Here is a 26,171-nt window from a genome sequence, read left to right as displayed (position 1 = left end):
ACCCCTGAGCAATGTGAAAAGTGCACTTTGTCCTTACTTTCTTTTCTTGCTTCACACCATCAAAAAGTGTCATGAAAGAAATTGCAATATTGTAGACCAAAGGTAACCTATTTAGGTCACCTTTTGTCTAAGGAGGGCCGTGTACTAACATCAGATCGTATTCAAGCAATTTTAGACACACCAGTACCCTCTACTCAGAAATATGTTCGTGCATTCCTTGGTCTTACTTCTTTTTGTAGGCAATGGATATTAGGGTTTTTACACATTGTCAAACCTTTGCTAGCACTTTTGACTAAAGATACTCCAATGCCCCTCCCATGGACAGATGAATGTGAGACTGCTTTCCGGCAGCTACGACAAGCCCTTTGTTCAGCACCAGTGTTAGGTACTCCAGATTACATGAAGCCTTTTGCACTTTACGTACATGAGAAAGATGGATGTGCATTGTCAGTTTTAGTACAGACACATGGCGATAAGCAGCGTCCCTGTGCATATTTTTCAGCAGTACTTGACCCTGTCGCTCGAGCGTTGTCTGGGTGTTTCGTTCAGTTGCCGCAACAGCTGTGTCAATACGTCAGAGTGAAGGGATAGTTTTGTCACATAAGCTGTTGGTGTTAGTACTTCATGCGGTTGATGCTCTTTTAAATTAAACAAAGACACAACATTTAACTAGCGCTCGCATGACAGGATATGAATTGACATTGCTGGCTCCTCACATTACACTGAAGAGATGCGCAACACTAAATCCAGGCACTTTGTTGCCATATCCGGTGACTCAGCCTCAGTCGCAAGAAACACATGATTGTATATTCCTTACCGAAGAACAGACAAAGGGTCGTATTGATTTACAAGATACGCCCCTTCCAGATGTAGATGGGGAACTGTGGGTTGATGGGTCTTGTTTGAAGTTGCCAGACGGTATGACCTCAGCTGCATATGCAATCACCACAATACACACGGTAGTGGAGACAGCTCGTTTACCACATAAGTCAGCTCAAGCAGCTGAACTAATAGCTTTGACACGAACATGTGAGCTTAGTACTGACTTATGTGTGAACATTTATACAGACAGCCGCTATGCTTTTGGAGTGGCTCATGATTTTGGTTTGCTTTGGAAGGAGAGAGGTTTTCTCACATCCCACGGGATACATATAATGCACGGAAAATTAGTGCATAACCTCTTGACTGCATTGCAATATCCAAAGAAACTAGCTATTGTGAAATGTAGTGCACACAAGAAAGTGACCGATAAGATAGGGCAAGGTAATGCCCTTGCAGACCGCGTAGCACGTGAGACTGCGATGCAGCGAAGTACTACTTCTATGTATGTAGTGAAGTCACAAGCTGAACGTTGGCAGACAAGACGTATTAGATATACAGAAATCTGCTTCTGTGAAAGAACGTGAGCAATGGTCTGAAGAAAGAGAATTGGATGATGAGGGCTGTTGGCGGAATAAGCAGATGGATAAATGGAAATTGCCTATAGCTTTTGAACAACCTATGGTTCAGATGGCACATGGGCTGGCACATGTTGGAGCTTCAACAAAAACAAAGTTGCTTACGCAAGTTTGGGAGCATCCAGAAATTTCCAGTACAGCTTAGAGAGTAGTACAGTCTTGTTTGATCTGTTTACAATACAATCCTGGAAAAGGGACACGTACTCTTGCAGGAGGGTTTGCTACACCAACTGCACCTTTTGAAGTTCTACCAATGGATTATATTCAGCTTGAACGCTGCAACAATTTAAAGTATGTCTTGGTGGTGGTATGTGCCTTCAGTAAATGGATAGAGGCGTACCCCACAAAGGATAATACTGCCACTACCACAGCGAAGGTGCTTTTGAAATAAATTTTCCCTAGGTTTGGTGTTTGCAGACTTTTATGGAAGGATAACGGACCTCATTTTGTTGGGGAAGTTATTAAGTATGTCCTGAAAGGATTAGGGATAAAACAGAAGTTCCATGCGGTTTTCCACCCACAATCAGCAGGGTTGGTGGAAAGGTATAATGCTACTTTGAAGCTGAAGTTAGCAAAGATACAGGCTTCCACATCCTTAACTTGGCTGGTTGCATTACCGTTGGCATTATTGTCTATTAGGTCAGTGCCACACTCTCGAATCGGCATTAGTCCTTATGAAGTGGTTTTTGGGAGGCCAATGAACATTTGGGGAGTTCCTAAGCCAAATTCGGTATATGATGTACCTTGTGTCCTGATGAATGATTATTTGGCACAGTTAACCGACAATTTGGTTTCTATTCATCAACAGGTTCGAGAAGCACTTCCTGACAGATCTACAGGTGAAGGCCATGAACTCCGACCTTGTGACCAGGTGATGATTAAGTCCTTTGAAAGATCAAGCAGCTTGGAACCAAGGTGGCGAGACCCAGAACAGGTGCTCCTTGCGACAAGGACAGCAGTTCGAGTGACAAACCAAAAGAATTGGGTCCATAGTACTCACTGCAAGAGAGTGCTACCTACCTTGGTGGAACCTGCTGTGCTGACCGATCATCGAGAGATTTTGACTACGGAGAAAGGCCGTGCTATATCACCTGACGAATCTGCAGAGGTCTTCCCGGACCATGCGACTTCTGGAGTGTCGCGATATAATTTGAGACCGAGGAAAGAATCTGATTTTGTTTTTGAAAAAAACTGGTTGAGCTTCCGCCCTGGGTTAGTGAAACGGAGAGCCAATGTGGCAAGGGGGGGGATCACCCATGCATTCGAGTAGTGACACCCGTCTTGGCCCGTGGTGAAGAAATCAGCGGCTGCCCAGGGATAAGAGCTCCAACGATTGTTTTTAATTCATTTCTGAAAGGGTCGATTATCACTGTTGCTAAAATGAATAACAAGCTGATCATTAGTACTATGGGGTTTGTTGTTGTTTTGGTGATTATAGCAATAATCACTTGGTTTGTTGAAAAGAAGGCTCCTGCTCGTGAGTTTTTTGTTGCCACTACTCCAGTACCAGAAGATCACTATTACTTTACGCTTCCCTATCAGGAGCAGAAGCACCGTCAATCGTACTTCAATAATACTTTCGTTCAGATGTTGCATCATACTCATAATGCTACAAATACTACTAACTGTTGGGTACGTGGAATGATACCTGCGCATCAAAAGAAAGGAGGAACACCTTTCATTCCTCTTCCTTTTTCACACAATGGTTCTTGTCAAGCTTGGTATACACTTTTGTTTGCATCTGGAAAACGTACAGAGGGCGGACTTCTTTTTCGCCTTAATAAAGTATGCTACCAAGACATAGATGGGTATCACCAAGCCAAAGGAACTAAATGGGAATGGGAAGAGTATCAACCGGACAATGTTTCAATACCGTATGTCTTCACAAATATAAGAGACTCTGACAAGGAAGAACAATTTGTGATTTCTGTTACAAAAACTAAAGCAGATTTATGTATACGTAGCATTGGGCGAATTCCAGTAGGAATAAGCGATTGTACCTTGATTTTAACTATTGAGGGTGTAAATAATAGTAGTTTTACAGCTTCACATAATACATATTTTGTTTGTGGTAACTATGGATATTACCAACTACCTGTTGGGTGGTCAGGTGTGTGTTATGTATCTTTTCTATTACCCCCTGTGTTTTTGGCCCCTGCATCATATCACCGAGATTTTAAACTGTTCAATGACATCATTAAAAATAGATATAAAAGGGCAAAAAGTACAAATGAGGTAGACCAAACGGATACTAGCCTGCAACAATATGTTGATTTTAATTTAGGGTTGTTCTCCTTTGTGGGTGCTGCGTTAAACAGTAGGAAAGTGAGACGATTGACTAGGGTTGTGGAAGCTGTTACCAATCAGGCAGCTGTGGCACTTGGGAATATTACTGAGGAGCTCCAAATTGCGAGGATTGTAGCGCTCCAAAATCGTATAGTACTAGATGTGATATTAGCTGACCGAGGTGGTGCATGTCGCATCATCGGTAGTAGTTGCTGTGTTTTTATTCCAGATCACTCACCTTCAGTATATGATGCAATATCTAAATTGCATAAAATTGCTGCAGAAATCCACACAGAGACTGGTACTTGGACTTTTTCTGGATGGTTTTGGGCTCTTGTTTCCGCCTGGGGCTGGAAACTACAGACTATCCTGTGTGTAATGATTGCAATATTTTTCACATGCTGTATCTGTATTCAGTGTGGTCCAATGTTCTGCTCCATGTGTATTACTGCTTGTATGCCTACCAAAATAAATATTACACAAATGAAAGCAAGACACATGTTAGATAAGGAATGATGAAAGATGAATGTCTTCAGCTAATGCTGAAAGGGTCGTCTGTTGTAGTTTAGCAGCGATTAGATTAAGCATTAGCAGAAGACATCTTGTATTTAGTAACTATTGTGAACATTTCGCGGAATCCATTTTGTATTCATGGTAGCCATTTTCTCTGCCACATGCTGACATGTGCTCACCATGTGCTCTGTCCTACCTTTCTGTTAACTACTCTAAAAAAATCTGCCTAGTGACAAGTTATATTTAGCATCTCCCACTTTCGCACATGCCCAGTAAGGTCTGCAGCTGTTAGTCCTTGAAAACTGTTAGCCCCTCCTACCTGTCGACTGGTCATTTCCACATGACCTTACATGTATGCAAGTCTTGCTTCTATAATTGTACCACCTCCTTTTAGCCCCTGCGTGGGTATAAAAGGACCATGCTCTCTCAGTTCAGTGTGCTACTTCAAACATTACCGAAGGGTGCTGTTAGAACTCTAGTACCACCTCATGAGGTTTAATAAACTTTGTCTTTTATTTCAGTTTCTATGCCAACTTCTTCCTATATGGTCTGAGGAATTTGTGCAGAGAAGGGTGAACCCCTTGCACTAGTAGGCCTTGCTGAGGCTTACTTCAACAGTATGGGGACCCCAGAATTCAGAGATGTGCAAATAACCACTGCTTCTCAACACATTATTTTGTGCCCATTTTGGAAATACAAAGGTTTTCTTGATACCTATTTTTCACTCTTTATATTTCACCAAATGAATTGCTGTATACCCTGTATAGAATGAAAATCCATTGGAAGATGCAGCTCATGTATTGGCTCTGGGTACCTGGGGTTCTTGAAGAACCTACAAGCCCTTTACATCCCCACAACCAGAAGAGTCCAGCAGACGTAATGGTATATTGCTTTAAAAAATCTGACATCACAGGAAAAAGTTACAGAGTGGAGAGAAATAGCTGTTTTTTTTCCTCAATTTCAACATTTCTTTATTTTAGCTGTTATTTTCTGTAGGAAAACCTTGTAGGATCTACACAAATGACCCCTTGATGAATTTAGGATTTTGTCTACTTTTTAGAAATGTATAGCTTTCTGGGATCCAGCATTGGTTTTACACCCATTTCTGTCACTACCTGGAAGGAGGCTAAAAGCACAAAAATAGTAAAAATGGGGTATGTCCCAGTAAAGTGCCAAAATTGTGTTGAAGATTATGGCTTTCTGATTCAAGTCTTCCTGTTCCTGAAAGCTGGGAAGCTGGTGATTTTAGCACTGCAGACGCTTTGTTGATTCTATTTTCAGGCAAAAAAAACACAAGCCTTTTTCTGCAACCCTTTTTTCCCAAAAGACGGAAATGTGCTTCACATAAAATAGGATGACTAGCAGCTGCAATCATTACAATGTGTCTGTCAAACAACCCTCAGTACAATAGTACAGTTGCTGAAATTAGTCTATGTTCCTTAAAATGCATTTGTTTACTGTTTCAGAGTGACTTCCTGTCTCTACTTATCATTCAGAGCTGCAAAGTTCATTGCACAGCTACTGATTTCTGTGTCTATATGCCATGCTGTATGCTTTCAGCCATCTGCAAAAAAACAGGCTGTGCCCTCAACGCATTCAATAGCCGGACTCTAAAAATGTGAATTTATTTGTATTTCTGCAACAGATGACCCATTATCTTTGGAACATATTTACTAAAAGTGCTGTCGCAGCATTTGTCAAATAGCCTGATTTATGTTGCTCCCAGTTTCTACCTTTCTACCTTTTTTTCAGAGAAGGATGTACTAACTCTTTGCTGTGCAAAAAGGGTCTGTGTAGTTCGGTATCCGCAACCCATCTCATGAATATTAATGAGGTGGAACTCACAGGAGCCTCTTCTCTGACAGCAATGAATGGTTGAAAAGAGAAGACCAGGGACAGCAGATCTCCAGCCAAGCACACTGATTCACAATGTATCTGCTCTGGGGTCCAATGCCTTGGAGAGACAGAGAATATAATGTCACAAACAGGGCCTTTAAATTAAAAGGACAATGGAGGACCATGTAGTGTTCAAACAGACGACTGTGTGCTCCTCTAATGCTGCTGGATGTAAAGTGCCCACTGGAAGTGCTCTCCAAGTAAAAACTGCTCATTGTGAATTGGTTTCACCTGCCCTTGACAGTTGGAAATCAATCAACAGTTTGTGTCCACATGTGCACGCTGGGGCATATTTACAAGAAAGTGACACATCAGCTCTGATGCGTCACATTTCTTGCATTGCCATGCGCCCCCTATCATCACCATGGTATTGCTGTATTTAGTATACAGTGCACCATGACGCACGTTAGTACAATAGCGTCATACTTTATGATGCTATTGTTTCGCTTTGCTAGATTAGCACCATAAATTATGGCACTAAGGGCCATATTTATACTTTTTGACGCAAAACTGCGCTATCGCAGTTTTGCGCCAAAAAGATTAGCGCCAGCTAACGCCATTCTGAAGCGCCATGCGGGCGCCGTATTTATTGAATGGCGTTAGCCGGCGCTAGCAGACCGGCGCTGCCTGGTGTGCGTGGAAAAAAAACACGTACACCAGGCAGCGCCGGCGTAGGGAAAAATGGCGTTAGGGCGTCTTAAAATGGGGCAAGTCAGGTTGAGGCAAAAAAATCGCCTCCACCCGATTTGCGCCATTTTTAACGACGCCCAGGCGCCACTTACATGAGTCCTGTCTTAGTAAAGACAGGAGTCATGCCCCCTTGCCCAATGGCCATGCCCAGGGGACTTCTGTCCCCTGGGCATGGTCATTGGGCATTGTGGCATGTAGGGGGGCACAAATCAGGCCCCCCTATGCCAAAAAAAAATATTAAAAAAAATAATAATTATACTTACCTGAACTTACCTGAATGTCCCTGGGATGGGTCCCTCCATCCTTGGGTGTCCTCCTGGGGTGGGCAAGGGTGGCAGGGGGGGTCCCTGGGGGCATGGGAGGGCAGCTGTGGGCTCATTTTGAGCCCACAGGTCCCTTAACGCCTGCCCTGACCCAGGCGTTAAAAAGAGGCGCAAATGCGGTTTTTTTTGCCCCGCCCACTCCCGGGCGTGATTTTTGCCCGGGAGTATAAATACGACGCATTTGCGTCGCAGTCATTTTTTTAGACGGGAACGCCTACCTTGCATCTCATTAACGCAAGGAAGGCGTTCACGCAAATAAATGACACTCATTCCTCATACTTTGGCGCTAGACGCGTCTAACGCCAAAGTATAAATATGGCGTTAGTTTTGCGCCGAATTTGCGTCTAAAAAAACGACGCAAATTCGGCGCAAACGGAGTATAAATATGCCCCTAATTCAGCAAAGCACAGTGCGCCCATAGGTTATTGTGGGAGCGTCACTTTAGCACCTGCCCTGAGCAGGCATTAATAATGACAGAACATTTTGAAGTGAATTCTTGTAAATTTCACTGCACCATGTTTGTGGGCCTCCCTGCGTGGGAACACCCCCTTTGCATACATTACACCTGGCTCAGGTATAATGTGGGGCAAGGGGCTACAAAGTGGTGCATTACATGCATTTCCATGCTCCTTCTTCAAAATGGAATCCTTCTCGTATGACATAGGATACTGTAAGATTCTTTTCTTAAAATAATTGTTATGTTAATATCTTCAAAGAGCATAATAGGCCCATAAATTTAAAAAATCCCAGTTGCCTGGATAAAAATGGATTTGAATTGTCTCCTCTTTTTCTGCTTTACGTAGGTATATTCCATTGCCTGGATATTGATGGGATACATGAATCTAATTTTCTCATGTACGGAAAGACTGAGGGCCATATTTATACTCCGTTTGCGCCGGATTTGCGTCGTTTTTTTTAACGCAAATTCGACGCAAAACGAACTCCATATTTATGCTCTGGCGTTAGACGCGTCTAGCGCCAAAGTCCATGGAGTTTGTGTAATTTTTTAGCGTGGACACCTACTTTGCGTTAATGATATGCAAGGTAGGCGTTCCCGTTTAAAAAATTTACTCCAAGGCATGTGCGCCGTATTTACACTCCCGGGCAAAAATGACGCCCGGGAGTGGGCGGGTCAAAAAAAATGATGTCCAGCCGCTTTTGCGTCGTTTTTTAGCACCTGGTCAGGGCAGGCGTTAAGGGACCTGTGGGCTCGGAAGGAGCCCAGAGGTGCCCTCCCATGCCCCAAGGGACACCCCCTGTCACCCTTGCCCACCCCAGGAGGACACCCAAGGATGGAGGGACCCATCCCAGGGAACTTAAGGTAAGTTCAGGTAAGTATTTTTTTTTTTTTTTGTGGCATAGGGGGGCCTGATTTGTGCCCCCCTACATGCCACTATGCCCAATGGCCATGCCAAGGGGGCATGACTCCTGTCTTTGCTCACAGTTTCTGCGCATGGAGGAAGGACCATGTTCATTCACTTATTTGTTTTCACTGGGCATTCCTTCAGAGGTTAGGATTTAGTGAATCTTGATGCCTTTGGATAGCTCTCTCACTTCGATCCTTCAAAACATGGTGGGCCAGAGCAATTTAGACTCCATCCTTAGCACGTCATCATTGCGCAAACAATCATTTACATTGGACAGTGTATTTACTGCGTGCCTTAATAATATGAACTTGTGTGAATACTTAAACACATTAATGAAACTTAACTATTGAAAGGCTGAGGCCTTAATAAGGTGCACACTAATGTTCATTTAAACTGCTTACAGTATTATGTTTTATATTTACAAACTATGTTGTTTTTGTATAAGTAAACATATATTTTTATTCAATTTTAGCATTTATTTTTACAAATATGTGCGTGCATATATATTCATATATTCAAAATGCACATTCAGAGTTAGTTAAAAAGGCCTTTTGTTTTAAAATGTATTTTGTTTGGATATTGTGTCCTTTTTTTTGCAGATGCGCTTCAAGGCTTAATTAGCTAGGGGAAGGACTATTGCTTTATGTATTAGCTTTACTGCTAGTATTGTCTGAAAAGAGAAATCTTGGCAAGAGACGTGAAGACCTAATGGGCAGCTTAAGTCTCCTATTCATCGCGTACCAGGAACAAGGTGATGTTCAAAGTTGCACTAACTGTCCGAGTTCTGTGGGATAAGAAATTCAGATGTTGTTGCAAATGCACACGATGGACCAAGAAGCTGGTGGAGAGGGAAGAAATACCATTGATGTTGAAGGTTGTGTTTGATTTAATTAATGCTTACGCTGTTAAAAATTGAGGAAGATTCCCTTAGACCTTGAAGGGTACAGATCTCACTGCTTCCTTTATTCTTGCAAGTTGGAAGCTTTACACTTATCCCTTTTTCTGGAAGACTTCTACTGAAGCCTTCACTATGCTGACACCTTCTTGCCTTTCTAAATTTCCATAAGATTTCATTTGAACCATCCTCATTCCCTTCTTAGGATTCTGATTAGATGATTTTAGAAGAGTTTCATGTTTAGGAGGCAGCAGGGGATTCTTTATGAAACACCTATTTCTAATTCTCAGTTTATGTATTGTTGTGGTTGTATTCTAGTCTGAACCAATTGTGATATTTCAGCTTGCCAGATATCATCCTGCATCTTTCTAACATTTTCATGGCATGCATATTTATATTGGATTGATTATTTATTGGAAATAAAACTACTCAACTTCAATCAACGATTCTGAGTCCTCATTGTGTGGTCAAACGTGCTTCATAGAAATTTAAATTGTTTAAGATTGCTAACTCCCTCAATATCTCAATCCACTTAAACGGATCCATCAGACAAGAGATTATAAATCATGCTATTGAGAGCTCTCAAGTGGTAGAATGTTGGGTGGTTCAGTTATTGAGACAGACAGAGTTATTGTATTCATGCGAGAGCCCATTCTTGACCCACCCATTTCCAAGCCCATGTCCCGATTCAGAAGAGTGGCGGTATTCCCGAAATTTGCAATGAAGTTGTAACAGCGGAGGAGTGAGTATCAACATGGTCGCACGTTGCAATTGCTTATGTCTAGCTTGCAGTGTTTTGCTGAGATTGTGTGGTGCGCTTAATGCAAGGAAGTTGACATGGTTGTCAGGCTCGACGTAGCCTAAGATCCCAAGATAGTAATAAGTTAGCAGTGTGGAAGTCACTGTGTTGTAATTGTCTGCTAAGTTTGGTGGTATTAGTTGTGAGGTACATTGCTACACAGTTGAGACCGGGACAAATACATTTGTGTGAGAGTAATATGTGGTTGTGTAGTTGATCCTTTTGTACAGGGGTAAAGCTACACTAATCCAGGTGATTCCCTGCTGTAGGCCGGAGAGTTTCGCTCCGAACCATTTCTTGTGTGGTTGAATACTATTGATTCTTTAGTGAGCAGACAAAGTTGTTCACATTTTTTGGGCATTGTTATTGTGCTTGTATTGCAAAATTTGTGAAGAAGTTTGAAGGAGGATGAGCTGCTGTAAGGAGTGAGAAAGACGTCAAAGTATGCTACCCTGAGATTGGACAGTTGGCCTTGGTGCTCTGCTGTTATTGGTTTACTACGTCATAGAGTGCCCCGCGTTTTGGGTGTTAACAATGGATGAAATGTGTGAGCAAAAAAGATTTATTTCTTTAATGTATCCTATTTGTGATTATTGACATTATTGTTGAAAAATGAAATTCTTTAAGGCTATACGAAATGTGATTAGGGGAGATGTTAAAATACCTGTTCTAGAGGGAGAAGCGGCACCACCCAAAGATATGCCAGGTCATTATATGGCCATAAATGTAGGTCTTCACACATGTGTTTGGCTGACTTAATGGCATAAAGCACAGAGAAGGAAGGAGCATTGATGATTCCATGCTTTGACATTTCATTTGAGAATCACTGAAAACTTTAGAAGGGTATTGTATGAAATTAAGCCACCTTCTAGACCTGCACAGTTCGAAGCACTTAATGCTAGGGCGCACACAGCTCTTACGAAAAGGAAAAAATATCACAGAAGAGTTCGAAAGGCAGTGTATAACTGTGCCATTGCTGGATGGGATGCAGAACAATGGCAGTGGAGGACTGATATGATAGAGAGAACTAGATTGTACCCTGCATTGATGATTGAGGAACTTGAGAAAAAGAAAGGAAAGAAGAAGCAGAAAAATAGAGGAAACCCAGGGAGTTGCGACAAAGACAGTCGTAGTGATTCAATCGATGATCTCCTAGATGTGTTGTTATCAGCATGTCCACCTCCATATAACGTGGCCCAGACTGGAGGAGTGAATAGTGTAGTTGCCAGTGTGAACAAGGGAATGGCTTACACCAGTAAATATGAGTCAGAACCTGACGGGAGAGAGTTCAGGGATTATTGTCCCTGTCAACTCCATTGTTCCCAATATCCCAGGTGCAATTGCTGTTTTGGTTACTATTGGTCCCGCATTTCCTTTGTATAAATCTGATTCAACAGGAACCGTGACACATACTTTCCTAGTCCCTTCTGGAGGAGATATGTCAGCTAATACTCCTGTAGTTCCGCAACAGGAGGAACTCCTTTAGTTCGGTCCAGGTGAACACCCCTGGTGTTGTCTCTTCAGCATCAACCATGAATCAGACAGGACGTACTCCTGTAGGGAAGTCCACCCCTAGATGGCAAAAATCCAACATGTGTATTTGGAATTCATCTGAGGGTGTTACCGATGGTAGTTCCAGAGAAGAGACAGAGTCCATGATAGAATGGATTCCTCTGCACTAGATGATTGGATTGCATTTTACAATGAGTACCAGAGAGAAAGTGGAGTTTCAGGATCAGGCTGAGGAATATTTCCATCCCCAGTGACAGAAAATGCAGTGGATGTGGTCAACCTAAAGTTAGAATTGGATGAGGTGATAAAAAGAAACCTTGAATTAGATACCTATCTAGAGAACAAGCTGGTATTCATGTGTAAAGATGTTACAGGCGCGTGGCCTGATGCCGATGCAGAAAGGCACAAATTGCAGTGCTCCCAGCCGAACATTGCAATCCAGACCCATCCTGACCCCATTATATAGTCCCAAACTGGTCTCCTGTTGAATTGTTCGCTGCAATGCCCCTGGTGAAGGAGCTGGCTTTTCAAATGGCTAAAACCTGCTTGGGAGAGATTGTGGGGAGACTGCTCCAAAGGACCAGCTTACACGACTCCATCAAAATAGAGTGGGCAGACTCTATGAGTCCCCTTTCAGAAATAAAGGGCCTACCCACTGCGTACTGGCACTGAAACATTAACTACAATGGACAAATACACTCAAAAGAAAGAATCTGGTGATACAGGCCACACTGCTGGGGAAATATATTCAGCAGAGGCACCCTGAGCAACCCTGGAAACCATACTTCAAGCTATAGCTGCCTCATTAGAGCCCCTTGAGCTAAAACTAGACACCATGGTAATGACCCTGAGGCTGTTGCATGATGATCAACAATGCTTATCTGACAGAGACACCACGACCTGGAGGACGCTAGAAGACCTTGACACTGACATTATCAACATGCGGGAGAGACTAGCAACAGTAGAAGGAAAAATCAAAACACTTGAAATACGGGCAGAGGATACGGAGAACAGGCCAGAAAAAATAACATTCACTTCATTGATTTGCCTGAATGAATTTAGGGGCCAGGGGAAGGCATGACAAGCTTCTTAGAGGCATACTTCATCAGGAGATAGCCCTAGAAGGACTGTCTCCATTCTATGCACTAGAGAGAGCCCATGAGTACCAGCCAGACCGGCTTTACCAGGAATGGACTGCAGACCAGTGGTCGCTAAGGTGTTGCACTTTAAGGGCAGTGATCACATACTGGTATAAGCCTGCCCTAAGGGGAATAGTCTTGTCGAAAATCAGACAGTAATGAAATTCCATGACTTCAAAGGAGAGGTACAAAAAAAAGAAGGCATCATTCAAAGATGCCAAAAAAACAGCTTCAGAAGCTGGAGATCACCTATGCCATACTGTTTCCCACTCAACCTCAACTGACACATGATAAGACTGTGCATTTCTTCAATTCCCACCCTTACTTTGGGTCTGGATTAAAAGACTCCCCCAGAGAAAGGGAAGCCCTGCAGTGGATTTCTGAAAAGCCCCCCGAAAATGCCTGAAAATGATGACGACTGCAGGACAGCAGATGGGCCTATCTTTTTCCCAGGCATTGCAGGAACACCAAGAAGTAGTGGAGGTGGTGGTAGCCATAAGTGGGGCAGGATACTACCAGCCTTCAGAACAAAAAGATATGAAAATAGAGGACTCAGACTCAGATTGCGCATCAATTTCTTTCTGGACCTCAGAGGTCTACCTCCTGACGGTCACGTCTGGCACTGCAAAGAACTAATTTAACAGACAGTTGCTGATGGGACAATAATGAGCAGCCATGGATGGAGTGACTGATGATGAGCAACCAGATTGGTCTCTGTTAGAAATGGGGTCTTTGGTTGACAGTCAGGTTACCCCCTGTTCAAGAAAGGACCCTTACTCTAGTCAGGGTAAAAGAGAATCACCCTCAGCTAACCCCTTGGTAGCTTGGCAGAGCAGTAGTCTTAACATCAGAGTGCTAGGTGTAAAGTATTTGTACCAACACATACAGTAACTTAATGAAAACACTACAAAGTGACACAACACCAGTTTAGATAAATAGGAAATATTTATCTAAACCAAACAAGACCAAAACGAAAAAGATCCGCAATACACAAGTCAAGTTATGATTTTTTTAAGATTAAACTCAAAAATAGAGCTTAGAAACCCGAAATGCTACGATGAGGTGTTAATGCGGCATCGTGACAGAGTCGTTCCCAACAAGCAGACACCAGCAGCGCGGGACACGGAGTCGCGTAGACCCCCAAGTACAGTACCTTTGGTGAAGAGTGAAAACAAGTCGATGCGTGAAGTCGGGGATCACGGCGTCTGTGCGAAACGTTGAATCCGCGCACTTTGAGCATCGTCAGTCACAATGTGGTGTGGCGACTTCCATGGAGTTGCGGACTTCAGCTGGGCTGCAGTGGCATCAGGCCTGCGAAGGTCGTCGCGTGCCAGCGAAGATCACGGAGTCGGTTGCAGGCGGCTTCACCGGATTCAGCAGCGGCGGCGGTCCGAAGTCATCCGAGGTCGATTTCCTTGGATTTCCACCAGCTTTCCTTTCAAGGGCCCAGGGACTGGATAGGGCACCACTCGTCAGAGCAGGAGTCTCTCCAGAGACTCCAGGTGCTGGCAGAGAGAAGTCTTTGCTGTCCCTGAAACTTCAAAAAACAGGAGGCAAGCTCTAAATCAAGCCCTTGCAGATTTCTTCACAAGATGAAAGCACACAAAGTCCAGTCTTTTCCCTCTTACTCTGGCAGAAGCAGCAACTGCAGGATAGCTCCACAAAGCACAGTCACAGGCAGGGCAGCACTTCTACTCAGTTCTTCAGCTCTTCTCCGGACAGAGGTTCCTCTTGATGTCTACAAGTGATCTAAAGTCTGTGGTTTTGGGTGCCTTTCTTATACCCATTTTCTCCTTTGAAGTAGGCCTACTTCAATGTAAAATCCTGCCTTTCCCAGGCCAGGCCCCAGACACTCACCAGGGGGTTGGAGATGGCATTGTGTGAGGACAGGCACAGCCCTTTCAGGTGTAAGTGGCCACTCCTCCCCTCCCTCCTAGCACAGATGGCTCATCAGGAAAGGCAGACTATACCCCAGCTCCCGTTGTGTCACTCTCTAGTGTGAGGTGCAACCAGCCCAACTGACGAACTGACCCAGACAGGGAATACACAAACAAGCAGAGTCACAGAAATGGTATAAGCAAGAAAATGCTCACTTTCTAAAAGTAGCATTTTCAAACACACAATCTTAAAATCAACTTTACTAAAAGATGTATTTTTAAATTGTGAGCTCAGACACCCCAAACTCCACATGTCCATCCGCTCCCAAAGGGAATCTACACTTTAATCAGATTCAAAGGTAGCCCCCATGTTAAACTATGAGAGGGGCAGGCCTTGCAACAGTGAAAAACAAATTTATCACTATTTCACTGTCAAGACATACAAAACATATCACTATATGTTCCACCTTAACCATACACTGCACCCTGCCCTTGGAGCTACCTAGGGCCTACCTTAGGGGTGCCTTACATGTAAGAAAAGGGAAGGTTTAGGCCTGGCAAGTGGGTACACTTGCCAAGTCGAATTTGCAGATAAAAGTGCACACACAGACACTGCAATGGCAGGTCTGAGACATGATTACAGAGCTCCTTATGTGGGTGGCACAACCAGTGCTGCAGGCCCACTAGTAGCATTTGATTTACAGGCCCTGGCACCTCTAGTGCACTTTACTAGGGACTTACTAGTAAATCAAATATGCCAATCATGGATAAACCAATTACATACAATTTTACACAGAGAGCATATGCACTTTAGCACTGGGTAGCAGTGGTAAAGTGCTCAGAGTTAAAAAAAACTAACAGCAACAGGTCAGAGAAAAATAGGAGGCAGGAGGCAAAAAGATTGGGGATGACCCTGCATAAGCAAAAAAGTCCAACAGTCTCCGCTTATTAGTTATTACCTATAATTTTGGGATTTAATTGTGATTTTTTTTTAGGCCACGGATGATGTAATTTGATGCCAGGAGGCCCTTGCTGAAAGGCATCCCCTATATTCGAAAGTTGCACGTGTGATGGAAGCACAACTGTTGTAGGATTGTTTGCTGGTGTGGATCTGAAGATTTGTTCTTCTTATCCTGGGGCTGGAGATTTGTTATTTGTTGATAGGGAAACATTTGTTGCCCTACCTCTGCCTCACTCAGGACACATATTGCACAATGGTCCAGGATTGCACACTCGCACCTTGGCAAGGGCTCTAACCTGATAGCCATGGAACTCAGTCCAAACTATCACCCATGGTGACCCCCTGACCTATACTGTCATTAGCTGGAATGTCAGGGGACTAAATAGTATGGCCAAATGCTACAAACTACATGCATATCTCAAATGAAGAGGGGCTCACACTGCTCCAATAAGGATGCATTGTGGAAGACGTAGCGAGATAGCTTTACACAATGACTTACTCCGCATTCGCTAAGGGGTCTTAGTGTGGTCCCCTTCCAGAAAACTAGCAAAGTGATTGATCCGCCCCCCCCAGGGAAGTATATCTTAGTACTGGGCTGACTGGCGGACTGGGACATGACAATAGTAGGAGTCTATGTCCACCATAGAGACCTGGTAGATTCTTGAATGACTTGTCCCGTGCGTTGGCTCCCTTCATGACACAGACAATAATACTGCCTGGGTACTATATTTGTGTGACAGATACGGCCCTTGACCTATTCCACCCTCCACTGGGAGATTCTCCAGTGACACGAGAGGCAAAACTTTTCTCGATTTGGGAGCAGAGGTGGAACCTGATTGATTAGTGGACTCAACTACACCCCCTAATTAGAGATTATCAATTTTATTCTGGGATGCATGACCTGCATGTGAGATTAGACATATTCTTCTGCTCCTCAGGAGTGCACAAGTCGATCCGTAATGCAGAGTACTTCTGCTGCACAATCTCTGACCACAAACTACTCCTGTTAGCCCTGGACTGGCACTGAGAACATCTCTGTATTCCTGACTGGCGCTTGCAGGTGGAGACTCTTGAAGATCCTGTTTTCCAACAATCCATAGGGGAGGCCATCACAAAGTATTTTGCAGACAAATCCTATTCCATAGCATTCTCTCTGTTGGAATGGGATGCCTTTAAGTTGGTTATAAGGGGCTGATGTACTGTGGAGGTGGTTGGGACAAGATGTACTTGGGGAGGGAGGTGGATACCCAGGAAGTCACACTGAGGGAACTTGAACAGGCATGCCCAGGACACCTGGAGCTCTGACAACTATTCCAGAATGCAAGGGAGTCACTAGCGGCAAGCGCAGATAGGCTTTGCTGCTTTGGCTATCATGAGTACATGGTTAGAGCCCACAAAGGATGAGGCAAAGCAGGTACACTGTTAGCACAGCTTGCCAACCCCTCGTCCAAAAGCTCAGATATTGGAAGTGGAAATCAATGCAGGTGAGCACCTATTTGGACAGAAAGACATCAATCATAGGTTCAAGGCATAGTACACTATGGCCCTCATTCCAAGTCTGGCGGGCGGCAGTAGCCGCCCGCCAGGCGGGAACCGCCATTTGGCCGCTATGCCGCCAAAAGACCGCTGCCGGAATTTCAACCTTCCCGCTGGGCCGGCGGGCGCTAACCATGTTAGCGCCGGCCGGCCCAGCGGGAAGGAGGCCTGCAACACAGAAGCCGGCTCCGAATGGAGCCGGCGGTGTTGCGGCCGTGCGACGGGTGCAGTTGCACCCGTCGCGCTTTTCACTGTCTGCTAGGCAGACAGTGAAAAGCCGGCCGGGGCCCTGTTCGGGGGCCCCTCCACTGCCCTTGCCAGTGGCATGGGCGGTGCAGGGGCCCCCAGGGGCCCCAAGTCACCCGTTACCGCCAGCCTCTTCCTGGCGGTGAAAACCGCCAGAAACAGGCTGGTGGTAAGGGGGTCAGAATGATTCACCCAGCAGGGGCTAAAACGGCGGGAAACCGCCGGCCCCGGTTTTCTGACCGCGGCTTTACCGCCGCGGTCAGAATGGGCTATGAAGCACCGCAAGCCTGTTGGCGGTGCTTCCGTCATCCGCGACCCTGGCGGTCATAGACCGCCAGGGTCAGAATGACCGCCTATATGCCTACCCCTGTCCATTACCACACAACATCTCAACCGACTTTCACAGATTGGCGGAACTGCCACAACTAGAGGAGGGGGTCGTAGAAAACTTAGGGGGCCCTATAACAGTATGGAAAATTCTATCTGCTATTAAATCCATGGCTCGGAGCAAAGTCACTGGGACAGATGCATTACCAGTGGAATTTTATGTTAGGTATAGGGAAGAGCTGGTTCCCAGAATGGTTGACCTCTATGCTGCCTCCCATGTGGCTGGACACATACTAGCCACCACCCGAGAGGCAGTAGTAATTCCCTTGCTGAAACTGGGACTACCAGCCTGGGACATTAGAGCATGTCATCCATTGAACATGCTCAACATAGACTACAAACTTTTGCACTGTATATTAGCCACCTGATTACTGCCACACGTGTCAATACACATTCACACCAATCAAAGCAGGTTTCTCCCAAGACAGAATACAGCGCTCAATGTTTGAAGACTCTTTTCCCTTCTGGAAACTCCTAGCCCAGGTGAGGAAGGAGCAGTGGTATTCTCCATTGATACAGAAAAGGCTTTTGATAGCCTATGTTGGGATTACCGGTATCAGGTAATGGCCAAGATGTGTCTAGGGCTAGGCTTCAAACAATGGACTAAAATTCTTTATAACAACCCCAATGTTCGCACGGGCTAGGTTATTTCTAACTCTTACACAGTGTAACGGGGAACACGACAGGGTTGCCCTCTCACCCCACTGCTGTTTGCAATACCAATCGAGCCACTGGGTAGCAGAGCACACGCAGGCCCTCAATACCAGGGCCTGGAGTGTAGGGAAATCACTCACTACATCGCATTATATGCAGATGACATGCTTTTAATTCCCTGAGGTCAAGCGTGACTTACAGAGGCCATACAACTACCGGACCTCTTTGGGAACACCTCTGACTTCTGTACCAACTGCCAGAAATTGTACTTATTTCCTTTAAACCATCAAATGCCTGGACCTCGAGAACTATATGGAATCATCTGGGAAGAGACATGTATGAAATACTTAGGAGTTCGAGTTTACCAGGAGGCCCGAGATGTACTGTACGGCGACATAGGAGCGGCTAAATTAAACACTTCGTGCCCACATAGATTTCTGGAAAACTCTCCCATTGTCAATGGCCGGACGTATTGCCATTGCAAAAATGGTAGCCCTTCTGAGCATGCTATATTTTTTCCCCACTCTACCCATTTCCATACCCTGCAAAATGTTGCATGAACTAGATTCATGGATGACTGAACTCACTTGGGGTATTGGGAGATGCAGGGGAGCAATGGCTATACTGCGCAGGCCCACTATGGACAGATCTATGGTGGCCCCAAACCTAGAGGCCTACTACTTAGTTGCACAGCTACAGTGTTTCAATCGATGGCTCCACTCAAGGTTGTCCCCTGGTGGATTGCTAATGGGGGGGACCCCGGAACACCCAGTGCTGCTTTGGATTCTGTTGCCCCCAGGGCACCGTATCCCAGAGGAACACATGGCCCTACAGGTCATACAGTTCTGCTGGCAGAGATGTCTCCAGGAAAGTAAAGTTGAGTTACAACCCGAACTGAGTTTGAACTTGCACTCTCATGAATTGATTTGAATGGCTATTGACATGATTGTTTTAACTGAACTTTGATTTGTAAATAATAAAAAGGACGTTATCTAAAAGGAATTAAGAAGAGTCCTCAGGCCAGAGGCAGCAGAATGAGCATAAGGGTGTCATTTAGAAGATGACAGATTAGGGCAAAGAAAGTCTCACAAAGATTTTGTACACAATTTCATTGTAAAATGTTTGAACTTTGTTTTGCCATTTCCACAAGTAGAAACTTACAGAGAAGTCTGATTTTAAAGCAGTCATGGAAACTAATAACCTGCATTAGGGAGCAGTTCCATGGGTGTAGCACTGGGAGTTCCCAGGCACACCCATGGTTTTTGTTGCATCCCCAGATTTACAATGGCTTCTAAACCTGGGGATGAATCAAAACATTACGTCTCCCCAGGGGAGACCCAACAAGGAAAAATACCTTTATTTCTCCTCATTTTTTCCTCTTTCTCTGTGGGCTGCATTCTGCAGAACACAGAGAAAGAGCCTCCCAGGATTGTTTTTGTGCAGGAAGGTGCACCTTCCTGCACATACACAATCCTGCATGCAGCACACCGTGGCGCAAGGGTGCCTGTGTTTGTGCTAGGAAGATAATTGCACGCCAGCACAGGAAGTATGGACAAGAATGCACCATATTTCTTAAGTATGGCACATTCCTCCTCTTTCCAAGTGACGCAGTGCAGTGCAGCACAGCAAAGTGACTTGCAGCGCTGCAGTGCACCACTTTCTTTTATATCTGGCTCTAAGTTCATGGGGAAAAGTGGTTATGACCATATTTTCTAAAATAGAGATATTTGGCTTCTACCCTTAGGAGGATGAGATCTTGTTATTCCCTGAGTTTATTTTGTTTGTGGGGCTCATGCATGTTTTAATTTGCCCAAAGCATAGTATGGTACAAATTATTTGGGTGTAGTTTGCCCAAACATTTATCATGTGGAACATTTGAATGATCATGATCATGTGTGAAAAATGAAAACTAGAGCAAAACTAGCTGTTAGTGATGCTGAAATTGTGGGAGATATTTTTAGACCAGTGATTCCAAATGTAGGGATAGTCTTGAATGATCTCAAGATTAGAAAATTGTCCACCATAGTGGATAAATTGTCCACAAGCACAGTAAGTTCATTGTTGGCTGTAGATACTGAAATGATAGCGATCATATCCATGGTTTTGCAGAATGGACTTGCGCTAAACATCCTTTTCGTGAAAGAGGGTGGAGTCTGCAGAATGTTCAAGGTCCAGCATACATGTAAGGACTTCAAGAAATACATTACAGGCCTGAAAGGAGATTTACAGGAATTAGAATCTACAGGTGTTTGGGAAGCAATTGGAGATGGTTGTTTTAGGATTGATAGATGGTTTGGAAATTTAGAAGTGGAACAGTGGGTTCTGTCTTGAGACGTCTTATCATTGTTGCTATCTGTGTGAAATGTCTGTTCATCATTCTCAAAGGATATAAATATATAAAGGCAATGAATGAAAAGCAACATTCAAAGGGACTGAAAAGGAATAGAAGAAATATGGAAATGGAGGATAGTCAGCGTAGATTTTATAATGACATGAAGCACCTGGAAAATACTAGACGAAAGTTGTTGAAAACCCCAAGGCTTTGACTTGATCTCATGTGATATGGATTCACATGTGTGTTGTGTTGGCTAACATCAACATCAGAGGGGTGATTGGAGAAGTGAAAGTTAGACTCCATCCTTTACACGTCATCATCGCCAAATATGCATTTACTTTTGCCATTATATTTACTGCATGCCTCAATAATATTAACATATGTGGATACTTCAGTACATTAACGAAATGTAAGCATTGAAAGACTAAGGCCATATACATGTGCACACTAAAGTTCCTTTAAAATACTTACAGCCATTTGTTATTCATGTTTTATATTTACAAAAGAAGTTGTATTTGTAGAAGTGAACATGTATATTTATTTGTGTGAAGCATTAATGTTGATAAGCATGTGTAAACATATATATTTATGTATTCAAACGCACATTCAGAGTTGGCTAAAGTTAGCCTGAGTAAAGGCCTTAATTTTAAAATGTATTTTGTTTGGATAGTGCGTTCTTTCTTTTGTATTTGCGTTTCAAGGCTACAGTAGCTAGAGAAAATGTGTATTGTGATATGCATTAGCTTTTCTGATAGTAAGGTCTGAGAAGAGAAATCTTAGCAAGAAATGGGAAGACCTAATGAGCAGCTGAATTCTCCTCTTCATCCAGTACCAGGAATGGGAGGATATAAGGTTGCAGAAACTGAGGGCCTGATTACAAGTTTGGTGGTTGGACCCTCCAATCAAAAAGGCAGACTGCCAGCGGCTCAGAGGTCTTGTATCTAGGCGGTCCAACCTCCAGCACCATCAGTGCCTATTAGTATTACAAAGACACAGTTGTCATCTGGTCTCCTCGTGGCAGTTGGCCTATGGCAGTCGACCGAGGTTGGCATCCAGCAAAGTAACAGACAAGTGCACATTGGATGAATTCTAAAATAACACAGCTGACACACACTGGTCCAGTGGGTACACCTGCAAATCACATTATAAAACACAACCTTTCACAGACCACAATCCTTTGCATCGCCACTGGAAGCCTTAGGCACCCCTTTGTTCACTATCCCATCTAACACCTTGCCCACACTTTTGACCATTCACTCCCTATTGCACTTCCCTTGTTAATTAAGTCCCTCTCACCCACTTTAGTTGTCCATCATTTTACATCCCAAAAATACTAGTTCTTCAGAAGATGAGTTAACAGTCATGGTGGATGAAATCATAAGAGTGTAGCCACAATTGTGTGGAGTCCAAGTCCAGCATACGCCTCTCAGTAGGAAAATGGAAATGTGGCAAAGGATTGTCAACAGAATGGATGCTGTAGGAACCACCCTGTGCACAAAGGAGGACATTAGGAGGAGGTGGAATGACCTGAGGGGCAAGGTCTGTACCCTTTCTGTATGCAGCAGATGGAGGCCATTAAGACTGGTGGTGGCACTCCTAGTTCCTCATTAAGACTCTTTCCCTGGGAAGATAAGTCATGGCCATCATGCATCCTGAGGGCTTAAAAGGGAGTGGAGTCTTTTAAGTTACCACACAAAAACTGTCACAAAAATGCAATGTCCTGCATGCCCACAGCTCAGCTTTTGCCACTGTGTTGTTCATGTACTTCACCAATATTTAATACCGAGAATATCTGAGATATAACACTGTCAATGTGTATTGTTGGATTCAACAGAACAGCTACCAAAGCCCATTACATGCCATAAGTCGAAATGGTGCCCGTAAGTCTTTCAATATCAAACATTTATCAGAGGAATCATGGCATGTCTCAACATGTAAATGTGTGCTCAAACCTAAATGCAGTCTGCCTACAGATATGTAATACCCAACATTTTTCAAGTGCTGGGAAGTAGAGGGAGTGAACTGACTGCAACTCATAGGAGACCCTGTTTCTCTAACTCCAACCACCAGCCCAGTGGTCACTTACCCATATACTGCTGCTTGTTAACTTTCAAATGATGTTTACTCATCTGGGGGATACCACTTGAGGACAGGAATGACACCTTAGCAAGTGTGTATACCAAGTATCCCCAAGGCCTCAAGCTACATCACCAGATTGGTAACACATTGACTCAGGTCTGTACACATGATGACTGCAGTCACATAGCAAAAACAACAAGTGATGGACGGAATGCTAAACGTTGTCAAACACTCACCCCCAGTCATAGATCTGGGTTAATCCATTGTTCTTTTGCTCACCATGCCACCCCAGTTTGGACCCAGCCATATGCAAATCAGTCTTGACCCTGTTCCTCATGGGAACAGTCCAGACCGAACTGCCAAGCCAGGTCCTCACTGGACCGGAAACAAGCATCCTGGGACCGGTTTCGGGGTTTCACTCCTCATCAGTCAGGCTGGCTTGAATCCAGTGGCATGGGAAGCACGGGACCCACGTCTGGGCATACCCTTCCCACTTAGGGCAACAAAGCAAAAACAACAAGTGATGGACGGAATGCTGAACATTGTCAAACACTCACCCCCAGTCATAGATCTGGGTTAATCCATCGTTCTTTTGCTCACCATGCCACCCCAGTTTGGACCCAACCATATGCAAATCAGTCTTGACCCTGTTCCTCATGGGAACAGTCCAGACCAAACTGCCAAGCCAGATCCTCACTGGACCGGAAACAAGCAACCTGGGACCGGTTTCGGGGTTTCACCCCTCATCAGCCAGGCTAGCTTGAATCCAGTGACATGGGAAGCACGGGACCCACGTCTGGGCATACCCTTCCCACTTAGGGCGACAAAGCAAAAACAACAAGTGATGGACGGAATGCTGAACATTGTCAAACACTCACCCCCAGTCATAGATCTGGGTTAATCCATCGTTCTTTTGCTCACCATGCCACCCCAGTTTGGACCCAGCCATATGCAAATCAGTCTTGACCCTGTACCTCAAGGGAACAGTCCAGACCGAACTGCCAAGCCACGTCCTCACTGGACCGGAAACAAGCATCCTGGGACCGGTTTCGGGGTTTCACCCCTCATCAGCCAGGCTAGCTTGAATCCGGTGGCATGGGAAGCACGGGACCCACGTCTGGGCATACCCTTCCCACTTAGGGCGACAAAGCAAAAACAACAAGTGATGGACGGAATGCTGAACATTGTCAAACACTCACCCCCAGTCATAGATCTGGGTTAATCCATCGTTCTTTTGCTCACCATGCCACCCCAGTTTGGACCCAGCCATATGCAAATCAGTCTTGACCCTGTTCCTCTTGGGAGCAGTCCAGACCGAACTGCCAAGCCAGGTCCTGACTGGACCGGAAACAAGCAACCTGGGACCGGTTTCGGGGTTTCACCCCTCATCAGCCAGGCTAGCTTGAATCCAGTGGCATGGGAAGCACGGGACCCACGTCTGGGCATACCCTTCCCACTTAGGGCGACAAAGCAAAAACAACAAGTGATGGACGGAGTGATGAACATTGTCAAACACTCACCCCCAGTCATAGATCGGGGTTAATCCATCGTTCTTTTGCTCACCATGCCACCCCAGTTTGGCCCCAGCCATATGCAAATCAGTCTTGACCCTGTTCCTCATGGGAACAGTCCAGACTGAACTGCCAAGCCAGGTCCTCACTGGACCGGAAACAAGCATCCTGGGACCGGTTTCGGGGTTTCACCCCTCATCAGCCAGGCTAGCTTGAAACCAGTGGCATGGGAAGCACCCGTTCGTACCCTTCCCACTTAGGGCGACAAAGCAAAAACAACAAGTGATGGACGGAATGCTGAACATTGTCAAACACTCACCCCCAGTCATAGATCTGGGTTAATCCATCGTTCTTTTGCTCACCATGCCACCCCAGTTTGGACCCAGCCATATGCAAATCAGTCTTGACCCTGTTCCTCATGGGAACAGTCCAGACCGAACTGCTAAGCCAGGTCCTCACTGGACCGGAAACAAGCATCCTGGGACCGGTTTCGGGGTTTCACCCCTCATCAGCCAGGCTAGCTTGAATCCAGTGGCATGGGAAGCACAGGACCCACGTCTGGGCATACCCTTCCCACTTAGGGCGACAAAGCAAAAACGACAAGTGATGGACGGAATGCTGAACATTGTCAAACACTCACCCCCAGTCATAGATCTGGGTTAATCCATCGTTCTTTTGCTCACCATGCCACCCCAGTTTGGACCCAGCCATATGCAAATCAGTCTTGACCCTGTTCCTCATGGGAACAGTCCAGACCGAACTGCCTAGCCAGGTCCTCACTGGACCGGAAACAAGCATCCTGGGACCGGTTTCTGGGTTTCACCCCTCATCAGCCAGGCTAGCTTGAATCCAGTGGCATGGGAAGCACAGGACCCACGTCTGGGCATACCCTTCCCACTTAGGGCGACAAAGCAAAAACAACAAGTGATGGACGGAATGCTGAACATTGTCAAACACTCACCCCCAGTCATAGATCTGGGTTAATCCATCGTTCTTTTGCTCACCATGCCACCCCAGTTTGGACCCAGCAATATGCAAATCAGTCTTGACCTTGTTCCTCATGGGAACAGTCCAGACCGAACTGCCAAGCCAGGTCCTCACTGGACCGGAAACAAGCATCCTGGGACCGGTTTCGGGGTTTCACCCCTCATCAGCCAGGCTAGCTTGAATCCAGTGGCATGGGAAGCACGGGACCCACGTCTGGGCATACCCTTCCCACTTAGGGCGACAAAGCAAAAACAAGTGATGGACGGAATGCTGAACATAGTCAAACACTCAACCCCAGTCATAGATCTGGGTTAATCCATCGTTCTTTTGCTCACCATGCCACCCCAGTTTGGACCCAGCCATATGCAAATCAGTCTTGACCCTGTTCCTCATATACAACAAAGTCCTGTGTTTGGCTTGTATATCACTTAACTAGGCCTCCAAATGGTCATATGTTGTCTCTCCACTGTGTTGGCTTCACTGGTGGCAAGATATCATTTTCATTCCATCTTCCAAGGTGCAACTGATCTGCACATCTCACGATCTGCTTGAGTAAATAGTGTATGCAAGCTTCACACATTATGCCAAATACCCCCATACCATGGTAACATGGCACAATAGGCTAACCTACAACTTAAAAATGTCCAATGTCTCTGCTTACTGTAACACAAAACATTTGGAGGTAGATGTCACACTTCGACCAGTAACAATATTCATCCTT

The sequence above is a fragment of the Pleurodeles waltl genome, chromosome 1_2 (assembly GCF_031143425.1).
Source record: "Pleurodeles waltl isolate 20211129_DDA chromosome 1_2, aPleWal1.hap1.20221129, whole genome shotgun sequence".
NCBI classification, from domain to species: Eukaryota; Metazoa; Chordata; class Amphibia; order Caudata; family Salamandridae; genus Pleurodeles; species Pleurodeles waltl.
Note: the sequence above shows the minus strand (reverse complement) of the source record.